The sequence below is a fragment of the Palaemon carinicauda genome, chromosome 44 (assembly GCF_036898095.1).
Source record: "Palaemon carinicauda isolate YSFRI2023 chromosome 44, ASM3689809v2, whole genome shotgun sequence".
Classification (NCBI taxonomy): Eukaryota; Metazoa; Arthropoda; class Malacostraca; order Decapoda; family Palaemonidae; genus Palaemon; species Palaemon carinicauda.
In genome coordinates, this window is record NC_090768.1 from 9010403 (window position 1) to 9020402 (window position 10000).

At 35.0% G+C, this 10000-nt stretch overlaps 1 protein-coding gene across 3 annotated transcripts in view; it reads left to right on the forward strand.

Annotated features, from left to right (window-relative positions):
• LOC137634570 (uncharacterized) overlaps positions 1 to 10000 on the forward strand; it is a 183448-nt gene that overhangs the window by 163987 nt on the left and 9461 nt on the right. The gene's annotated exons all lie outside the window — the stretch shown is intronic.

Genomic DNA, 10000 nt, shown 5'->3' on the forward strand with positions numbered 1-10000 from the left:
AACTAGCTTTGCCTTTCTTGTGTCGTCATCTTTTTGGGCTCAATCACACTATAATTCAAGGAGGAATATGACTCCTTTTCTATATGTATGTATGTAGGTACAAACGCACATAAATTGCTGTCTGGTTCTCTAAAGCATTGGTGCAAACACATAATATATATGTATATATATATATATATATATATATATATATAAATATATATGTGTGTGTGTGTATTTATACATTATATATATATACACATTATATACATATATGTGTATATGTAGACAAATATATAAATATCTATCTATCTATCTATATATATATATATATATATATATATATATATATATACGTATATATGGACATATATATACATAATGTATATATATATATATACATATATATATATATATATATATATATATATATATATATATATATACATATACGCATAGTAAATAAATGGACAGATCTACACACACACACATATATATATATATATATATATATATATATATATATATATATATATATGTATATATATAAACAAACAACCTAATGGAGTTACTTTAAACCATCAAAACAGTGGGTGACGACCTTTAAAAGCGATAATTTTCAATAGCAGGATTAATATCGCTGCATGCATTACATATTGCTCATATTCCTCCACATATTATTATTATTATTGTTAATATTAACAGTAAAATTATTATTATTATTATTATTATTATTATTATTATTATTATTATTATTATTATTATTATTATTGTTCGAGTTCAGCACACCTACCAAAAGAAAGTTTTAGAAATTTACATGATTTTCCCTAAAGTTCCTCAACAACTCAAGCCCACTTACATCTGCTCTTAGTAGCAGTCTTGTCTCTAGGATCGTCAGTGTACGCACGTGCGCACGCACACGCACACACACGTTATTGGAGAATTTGTATTATTACTTCGTAAGGTAAATGTGTTAGAGGTAACTTTAACACTGTTGATTGCCACCCAGTTTCCATAACTCCCGTATTATCTAAACTTTTTGAACGTCTTTTGACAAAACGTCCTAATAAGTATACTGAAGGTAGCAATCTGTTCCATAGTTTGCAATTTGGCTTTTGCAAAGACCTTGCCAAGAGCATGTGATGGCCTTCTTACACTTTACAATGTTGTACAGAAATCCCTTGATTGTGGTCAAGAAGTTCGTATGATTGGCCTTTATTTTAGTGCAGCCTTTGACCGTGTCAATCATGAGGCCTTTCCTTTCAAATACAAACAGTAGGTGGGTCTTTTCTTAGCAATACAGATAAAAAGAACAGAATTTTCCCAGATGGATTGACCCCTGATACAGAAGTACAAGATATCTCTCATAGGACAAATGGTATGAGCTTTAGATATAGTTAATGAATTCAATTAAATAAGAGTATGATGCTTTCAAAGATATGGACATTTTGGACAAGACTAAACTCAAGAATGATGATAAAGTTTGTGGAAAATGTGCAGTAAATCATAACATCGCGGAATGTAATACTTAAGAAGTAAAATGTATAAATGGCAATAAGTTTGAAAAAAATGATCATATGGTGAACATGATAAATTGCAAAGCTTTGGATATGGAACTGGCGAGACTAGCAGAGAATAAGGAACATGGATACTAATGGCGTCACAAACTGTGGCTATGTAAATATGCTATCTGTTGGAAATAAGATTACACAGTACAAATAAAAGCATTGATAAAATAGAAATGTTTCAACATTTTACCGATATCTGAAACGTGGGTAAATGATTTCGACAATATATAATAGCTGAAATGACCCCGATACACATGCTCTCTTTCATATTCTGAGATATAGCTGGGTAAGGGGTGGTCGGGCTCTTCGTTCTCATACGCTATGCCTCAAGATGATAAAAAGAACTATAGTCCATTTCTTTTAGCGAGGCATATTTGCACCGACTCGCAGCGGTGCTTTCAAAATCATTACATTAATCTTGTAAAATGAAGGTGAATTCTATATATAAGAGGGTGGAGTGGAGGGGATTTTTTTACTTTATTGAAAGCGGACAACTTCAGTGGTTTGGTCATGTCAAAAGAATGGGAGAACGATATCCATGTATTCTTGGAATGGAGACCCCAAAGCAGAAGACCAGTTGGTAGGGCAAAGCTGAGATGGATGGAAAATATTGAGAGAAGAGTGTGGAGGACAACTTCAGTGGTTTGGACATGCCCTTTTAGCTCGGAAAAGTTTCCTGACCGCTGATTGGTTGGACAAGATAATTCTAACCAATCAGCGATCAGGAAACTTTTCCGAGCTAAAAGGGCACCGTTGTGAGTCAGTGCAAATCTGCCTCGCTAAAAGAAATGGACTTTGGTGTAATGTATGGAAATAAACTTTACACACAAAAAACATGTATCGTTATAGTTAACAAACCGAGAGCAAATGCAAATGTCTGTATGAGGAGTTCGGTATGCTTATTGAGATGATTGACATGGCTACAACAAAATTATTTAACTGAAGATTTCATTCTTTGGATGAATGACGCATCAAATCGTGATGCTGCTGGCTTTAGTGAGCTATTGGAATCATGTCTATTAGTTATTAATGTTGAATGTACAATTATTTTGACTGGGCATACGTTGGATTGAGTTTTAAGCGATTTGATGTATAATATTGTATCAGATATTAATGTGAAAGAGATAAAGAGGCGAAAGTGGAATTGGTTTAAAGCAAAGTGCATGGAGGTAATAGAAAATCGTTGTGCCAGAATAAAAACTTGCTAAGGAAGGAGAAAACTGAATACTACGATAAAAAAAAAAAATTCATGAAGCACTAATAGACATGAATAAGTTATATCATATCCTAAATGGTATAATGGGAAATATAAATGATATAGGCCCCCGCATGGGTATAGTGATCAAGAATTATCTGATGAATTTATACAATTTTTAATGATACAATATTAGTTCTAACTATGGTGCTACTGACTGACATGTATTAAGAAGTAACAAATTTTCTTCTACTAATATTGATGATCTTCATAATATAACGAAACAATATTTGCTCTATTATTATTATTATTATTATTACTTACTAAGCTACAACCCTAGTTGGAAAAGCAGTATGCTATAAGCCCAGGGGCTCCAACAGGGAAAATAGCTCAGTGCGGAAAGGAAAAAAGGAAAATAAAATATTCTAAGAAGAGTAACAACAATAAATATCTCCTATATAAACTATAAAAACTTCAACAAAACAAGAGGAAGAGAAATAAGATAGGAGAGTGTGCTCGAGTGTACCCTCAAGCAAGAGAACTCTAACCCAAGACAGTGAAAGGCCATGGTACAGAGGCTATGGCACTACCCAAGACTAGAGAACAGTGGTTTGATTTTGGAGTGTCCTTCTCCTAGAAGAGCTGCTTACCATAGCTAAAGAGTCTCTTCTACCCTTACCAAGAGGAAAGTGGCACTGAACAATTACAGTGCAGTAACCCCTTGGGTGATGAAGAATTGTTTGGTAACCTGTGTTGTCAGGTGTATGAGGATAGAGGAGAATATGTAAAGAATATGCCAGACTATTCAGTGTGCATGTAGGCAAAGGGAAAATGAACCGTAACCAGAGAGGATGATCCAATGTAGTACTGTCTGGCCAGTCAAAAGACCCCATATCTCTCTAGCGGTAGTATCTCAACGGGTGGCTGGTGCCCTGGCCAACCTACTACAACGATCTAACGATCCTTGAGGCCTACACTTTTCCAGTACTGAAAACCACAGGTCTCTTCAACCTTGTATTTCCTGTCAATGTCTGAAGTAAATGTTTTAATATTCTGGCCTCGGATACGGTGTTATCCTAATAGAGACGCCTAGCGCATGAAGGACTTCAATTTGACCCTAGGTGCCCTTTCACGTGTGGCTTGCATACCTCCATTGACCCCTTTTAGAAACGCATTTTGACGCCTTTGTCGGTCATCGCCAATGACGAAATTTCCGATAAAACCGAGAATTTTACCCCAGGGAGGCAGTAATTGTGGTCCCGAAAAGTGTTGTTAGGTGAACATTACTATGCGATGAACCGGATCCAGTTTAGAGTAACCATCTTGTTCATCAGACTCTTATGTGTACGTGGCACTTGTTTAAACTCGAAGTTACGTTATCCAAATTTTTTTTGTCGGTGGACGATAAAACCTTTGAAAATTGCTGTGTAATCGAGTTCTCCGTTTTCATGCCAGAGATAGGCGTGCCAAACAAGTTCACAAAAGATCTATTAAATGTATTCAGGCTTTTATTCTGCATGTAATGACGAATGAATAAATGAGGGTTCTTCAGAATTTTTATCACGCACTCACTTCTCTCTTAAATGTGGAGTTCTGTTCTTTTATTCGATGTTAGGATGACGGGGTTTTGAAATACTTCCGAACCAGTTCTCAAACTAAAACAAATAAAAATTGAATAAAGCATTTGCTTGTGGAGACAGAACAGTCTCCTCTTGGTGTTAGATCACTTAAGATATTAGACTTCGGTGCCCGATACAGTCGATAAAGCGGCGGTTTGTTTGGACAAACAATCTCGCATCACTTATTTATGTCCTTTTTACGACCCCGGTTAACTGGCTAAATCAAGTTTACCGTGTCCGCAACAGAGAGGGGTCGCAACCTCGGCATATCGCCGGGCTTAGCGTACACATTCTTTATACGATAAAGAAATTATGTATCCTATACATTTAGGCTTATCATAAGACCAAAAAGGTACGTTATTGTGTGTGGTCATAATCCCCGGCCATTGAGATTGAAAGAGAAAATCATTCTCTCTCTCTCTCTCTCTCTCTCTCTCTCTCTCTCTCTCTCTCTCTCTCTCTCTCTCTCTGCTAGTAAAGAGACTTGGTAATGGCTTAAGTCAGTCCCTTTTAATGGCATCTTATCCCGAAAGGTTGGCGTCTCAGGTTTCTCCCACAAAGACTTTTCGAAGGTCAAAGCTTCGAAAACCCTCCACGTCCTGCAGCCTGTAAAAGAGGGACGTTTTGAGACTTCATCCAATCCAGGATGAGAATTTTTGGCAGGGTCCCACAACCTCTGGTTGCGACGATGTCAAGGCCACTGGTACTGCCCGCACCGGAACGAGCAATTAGAGGCGGAGTGGGTCATTAAGAGAAGTTACAAGAGCGTTTACGATGGTTCATGGTAATTACTCATCGGTGGTTTCAGTGTCACGTCTGGCGTTCTAATTGAGATATACCTTCTTAGAAGACGTTGAAATGAATTATCTAATAAATAACTAATAAACTTATCATTATTGCGGGGATAGATGGTCAGTTTGGAAAATGAAACTGAAAATAGAACGCCACATGTAGACTGGGACATCTAACGAAGGTATTGGGCTGGCAAAGTGAATGACAATAAAATCAATACAGACTTCCAACTCAGGCAGCTGGCTTTGCTGTAATACAGGTTGTAAAATGTTGATGATGATTCCGAAGTGAAGAGAAGGGACAATGTTACGACAAGGGGTCTGGCCTGTGTCGGTGGGTGGCGGACGTTGCGTTGCACCTGCGTCTTCTTAAGAGTTTATGGTAGCAGGTGGTAGAGCTAGCAACGTAAGGAAGGGAATTTAGAGATAGCGAAAACAAGATTTTAGGAATAATCTCATTAGAGAAAAGAAGAATTTAAGACCAATCTAATTAGATGATCTTAGTGAAAACATTTTTGGCAACTTGCAATTATTTTTTCCCATATTATTATTATTATTATTACTAGTGATAGATGATGCTTATAATGAATAGTATTTTCATATTATATCTTTAAGTCTTATTCTTATCAATAGAGTAAGGATTCAGAAAGACACAATGCACTTTGAAATATTCTACAGTGACATGGATGCTTCATATGATGAGCAGTTTATATCAGATGGATGAAAATGGTCAAGTCCCTTTTATACCTCAACCTAGACACGAAGAAAGTGAGGAGTTAACAGAATCCGACAGTGGAAGAATTGGACAAAGTGATTATATCCCGAGGGAAAGGATTCTCATCTTCCTTTTGCCCTGGACAGAGAGAGAGAGAGAGAGAGAGAGAGAGAGAGATTTTGAATAGATTTAATTAACAAGATAATCGTGGTATTTAGGTTTATTTAAAACTCGCATAAAATACATGCTATACGCAAACTTTCTAATTGAAGAATTAGTGATACAAATATATTGAAAATATTTCAATGTGTCCATTATCACAAAATTTTTCGACTAATTATATAAGAAAATTTACTTTAAATGATCGTGAATCCATCTTTATTTCAATGCTGACGGTATAAGTGAGCATCTTTGAGAAATAAGTCAACGCTGAGATCATACGAACCAAGAAACCAAGAGTCAAAAAAGATAGAATAGAAAAGTAAGACGAACATACTGTCACAAACCTCCATTGTCGTGTCTTTGCCTCTATTTCACATTACCCAGGCCTTGACCGCCTTTGTCCCTTCATCCTTGCTCGGTGTTAGTTTTTATCTCATCACTTGTCACATCAGCCATATATCCTCTTGATTCCCATCGCATGAACTCTTTAAGGTACTGTGGCCTTATGTAGCTTCTAGGAAGACTCCGTCCCACATGACGTTTGAGGACTATTGAGTCGCTGCAGATACTCTCTCTCTCTCTCTCTCTCTCTCTCTCTCTCTCTCTCTCTCTCTCTCTCTCTCTCTCTCTCTCCCTCCTTTTTTCACATTATTCGTGCAGTGAAATTTAATCACTCTTGACAGATGCTTAGCACTAATAATATGGACAGATTACATCCTATGTTGGACAAAGAAAGGTGTTTGGATGCCAAATACAAATCTGTTTAATGCACCATTCCATTTATACGTAACTGTTTGTCAGGTTACATAACTATCTGTCGTCTACGGGGGCAAACACACTATATTATATATGTATATATATATATATATATATATATATATATATATATATATATATATATATATATATATATACATATACATATATATATGTATATATATATATATACATATATATATATATATATATATATATATATATATATATATATATATTTGTGTGTGTGTGTATGTATATATATATATATGTGTGTGTGTGTGTGTGTGTATGTATATATATATATATATATATATATATATATATATATATATGTGTGTGTGTGTGTGTACGTATATATATATATATATATATATATATATATATATATATATTTATATATATATATGTGTGTGTGTGTGTGTGTGTGTGTGTGTGTGTGTGTGGAGGGGGAGCGGTTGTTGTGGGTGTAATCAACGGTTAAATATGTAAAAGGACTAACACAAGCATGCCTTTTAAGTTTAATATACGTAAACTATATCAATGAAATAGTGGTATTGAGTGTGTAATGAATTAATGACAACAAATTTGTCTCTACAAACCCCTTTTTGTTGTCAAACATGGAATGAAATATGTCAGTAATACTATGAATGAATTCTGAATTTATTAGATCCATGTCTAAAAAGAAATAGAAGCCATTTTCTCTCCAAGAAAATGTACCCAGACATTTTTGAAAACCTGAGAAGTCTTGTGGAGCAGAATGTTCCTCGTGAACTAGACCCTTCACACCTTGAAAATAATGGACGCATTGTTTGGGCGAGGAAGTCAGGGCGATCTTTTATGTTCGGAAAGGCTCGTGCTGGGATAACCACTGTTGATTGTAGTAGGCTTAGATGTATTCCTGTTCAGTGGATTGTATAGGCCTATTCATTGACTGAATAGAATGTGGTAATAGATGATGAAGGCTTTGAGCGGCATCCCTATCTTCTTTGTCCGACTGGATCACAGACTTCATTTAACCATCTCTCTCTCTCTCTCTCTCTCTCTCTCTCTCTCTCTCTCTCTCTCTCTCTCTCTCTCTCTCTCTCTCCTTAGTAAGATTTGTGAAATTCAATTAATGCTATTAAACAGAAATATTGATATATTATGTTTAACTGAGACTTGGTTAACCCCGAATGTTGTCGATTCACTCGTTGAATTTCCTAATTATACAATATATAGATGTGACAAAGGAAGAGGTGGAGGTTGTTGTATTTATGTGAAAAATAATCTTTCTGTTAATATTTGTAATCTTAATGTTCAAAGAGAAGAGGGGGTAGAAGAGGTTTGGCTCTCTGTACAATCTCGTAAGCTACCTTCTGTTATCATTGGTTGCTTGTATAGACATCCGCATGCTTCAAATGATACTTTTAACTATATTTTGGAATGTCTGAGAATGGTTTCTTTAAAGAATAAATCAATTTCTGTGATAGGTGCTCTAAATGATGATTTGATGTTAGGTTCAGCAAAGATGCATAATATTATAAGAGTCACCAAATTAAATCAAATGATTAATAAACCTACTAGAGTTAACCCCATCTCATCCACACTACTAGACGTTTTAATAACTAACAAGCAGGAAAGTGTTATTAACATCGAGGTAAATCCAAGTATTGTAGCTGACCATGTACATATTTCAGTTATCATAGATATTAAGAAGCCAAAGCGTAAACCAGTCACGGTAACCTCTGGGTATTTAAAATATTATTCTGCAGATTTATTGTGCAATACATTGCTAGACCAAAAACTAATTTTAGATACAATCACGCACACTGATGACACAGATATTCAAACAGGAATTTTCAATGTAGTTATATAATAGTGCCTTAGATAAATGTGCCCCAATAACCACGAGAGAAATAAGGAGACCCAGTGCGCCTTGCATAGACGATGATCTCAAAAACAGTATGGTTGAAAGGGACAAAATGCAAGAAAAGCTTAAACAAAATAGACATGATGAAAATCTGAACAATGCGTATAAGGAAATGAAAAAACTCATCAATTCTAAGATGCGTACTGCCAAAGCTTATTATAACAAGGACAAAATCAAGAAAAGTAAATCTCGTAAAGAAACATGGAAAATTATGAATAATATTGTATCTACTAAAACCATTAAAAAGATTGAATACGACAGCCCAAAAGCTAGAGCAGATCAATTTAACCAATACTTTGCTAATGTAGGAAATATAACTTATGGTAAAACGCAGGAAATTCTACAAAAGTACGAAAATGAAGATATTAGAACCACTCAAACTAATTTTGGTAATAATATAAGATTGTTTAGACCTCAACCAGTTACAGTAGAAACAATAATATTAACAGTTAAGAGTTTGAATAATAGTAATGCTTACGGGACGGATGGTATTCCTACTAGTTTTCTAAAAGATTCCCTTACAGTTATTGCATATTATATACGGTTATCATAAATACATCGATTGTAACTGGAAAATATCCTTTTATTTGGAAACAACCCCTCGTAGACCCTCTTCACAAGAAAGGAGACAAGGACGACCCTGGTAATTATAGACATGTTTCTATCCTTCCAGTAATATCTAAAGTAATAGAAAAGATTTTATGTAAGCAGTTAATGGAACATCTAGAAAAAAATAATTTGATTTCTAACACTTAGCATGGATTCCGTAAAGATTTATCAACAAAATCAGCTTTGATGAAATTAACAGATGAAATTTATAAAAATGTTGATGGAAAAAAAGTTTCCATATTAATTTTATGCGACCTATCAAAGGCATTTGATAGTGTCAACCATGATGAATTGTGTAAATCGCTTAAGGAACATTACATTGATACTTCCTGGTTTCAGGATTACTTGAAGGATAGAAGTCAGGTAGTTAGATTAGGAGACGTAAATTCTTGTATTGAAAAGGTTGAATTTGGGGTCCCACTGGGATCTGTCCTAGGCTCAATTCTGTTTTCAGTCTACGTTAATGATATGATTAAATACATAGAAAACTGCCTGATAATTCAATATGCTGATGACACCCAAGTTCTTTTGGCTGATAAAATAGATAATCTAGATGCCTTGATTAAAAGGGCTGAAAATCTATATGTAGACAGGTATCGAACGGATTTGGGTTCACGCTCAATGGCAATAAGGGGCCCAGTTTGCTGGAACAAACTACCTCTGAAAATAAGAAAATGTATAATTATTGTGAATT